Raw genomic sequence first — 1,982 nt, forward strand, 5'->3', positions numbered from 1 at the left:
GTGCGAGGCGGACCGGAGGGCTCCAGGCAGGAGAGCGGGGAGCCCGGGGAGCCGGGGGAGCCCGGGGCTGGCGGCCCCGCCGCCAGTGCAGCCGCCTACCCCCACCGCTGTGTGCCTTGTTCGCTTGCCCCGTGTGCATTTGTTTTGGAAACTTGGGGTTTAGGGTTGCACATTTCCGCGGCTCGAGCGGCGAAGGCTGAAGCCGAGAAGGAATTTTTCTCCAGTGACTTAGCGTGGCAAACCCCGACTCCATGGTGGTCTGCTTTGCATCGGCTGCGCACATGCTCAGATCAGGAATTTAGCTGCTCACCCCACCTCGTGGCTAAAAGTCAGAGCCCTCCGGGCCAGAGAGGGAATTTGTGTGGGCATGAATTCACACCGAGCAGAGGAATGAAAAAATCGGAGCCTTGCACCTCCCGCCAGAGCCGTGCCAGAACTGTGATAGATGCAAATGAATAAAGATAGGTAAATGAATAAATGAAAGTCAATTATTAAAGGAGATTACTGAAAAAGTGAATGAACGCAGTGCCATGCTCGCTAGCCTTCTCGTGTGGGTCAATCCGTCCAGGCCCAGCACATTACAGTTGGGATACTACAGCTGGGCCCGGGAAGCAGGAATAAATGTCCAGAACATCCCGAGCCCTTCCCAAATCCGTCCTCAGTGCAGGAGCAGCTTCTGGAGCATTCTCGTTCCCTGGTTCCGATGCAAGGAGATGCTAAACTTGTCTCAAAATACAGAAGGATAAGATTCTTCATCAGACCTGTGCACACATTTAACAGAGGAATTAAGAATCGCTTTCACGAATGAGAGTTGAAACGGGCCAGAATGGGCAGAAAACAGGGAAGAAGCAGGGGGCAGCAAATGAAATGGTAAGGGCAGGAGTGCACCTATTTAAAGGAGTGCTTTTTCCGATCGTGTGTGTGTGTATAAAGCTGTGGGCTCATTGGCACATGATGCTGTGGAGGTCAAAAGTATAAACGGGGTCAAAAAAGCAATTTGACAAATTTATTGAGGAAAAGTCCCTGGAGCTTTACTAAAGGCAAAGGCAGACCTCTGCAGCACGTTGCTGGACAATGCACAGCAAAAGTATCGCTCTCTCATTCCCCCATTTTTCCCCCTAAGCATTGGCTGCTCTTGGAGGTAAGAGCAAAGCCACAACAGACCTTTGATCTGACCCAGTTGGTTATTTTTACATAGTTAGGGTCCACTTTTATGCTTTATACTCTGTCTAACCCTGATGGGCTTGGAGGTGCACCTCACAAATTTGGGATTAGCTGTGCAACGTCCGATTGTTTGGGCCACGCAGGAGGAGGTCAGCACTGCGAAGTACGAATCGGCACTATCTCGTCCCCGAGCCGCTGGGCACGGTTTCACATGCTGGCCTCTGCTGAAGGCTGGAGAACAGCCTCACGGAGTGGCTGCACTTCTTGCCCAGTTTAACTCCCCGTCAGGGTAATAAGAGGTTACTTTGAGCACCAAGTATAAACTGAATCCAAGTGCCAGCTTTGCCACAAATATATTTGGTGCTGTTACAGCTCCCATAGCAACAGAAGAAGATTGCTATCTTAAGACACCTCCACTTATCTTCACCTGGAGCTGTTCGGCAATAGGAAGCCTGCAGGTCTGCTTGCGTCAGTTAGAGTTACTGAGCAAGAACACGAGTGCAAAAAAGCCTGAATTGTTGAAAACAAGGGGGGGGTGGTTTGGTTTGTTCCCCCTCCTATCACCCAGGTCCCAAAGTTTCAAGCTAGGAGAGGGAAGTGCTTTCATCACCAGCAAGGTTTTCCCCTGTGGATTTCGGAGGAGTGAGGCATTTCGCTCCCCCGCTCCCATGGGACTCTTCAGGTAAATAGCCCTGTCTTTTCTGCAGCGGTGCTCCGATGTACAGAGGCTGGGGACGGAGGAAGGACAAACCTCCTGCCTTTATTTCTGCTGGGGGTGTAAAATGAGTCGAAGCTTTCTGCAGTCACTATTCTATTAA

Source organism: Pygoscelis adeliae, unplaced genomic scaffold (assembly GCF_000699105.1).
Source record: "Pygoscelis adeliae isolate BGI_AS28 unplaced genomic scaffold, ASM69910v1 Scaffold356, whole genome shotgun sequence".
NCBI classification, from domain to species: domain Eukaryota; kingdom Metazoa; phylum Chordata; class Aves; order Sphenisciformes; family Spheniscidae; genus Pygoscelis; species Pygoscelis adeliae.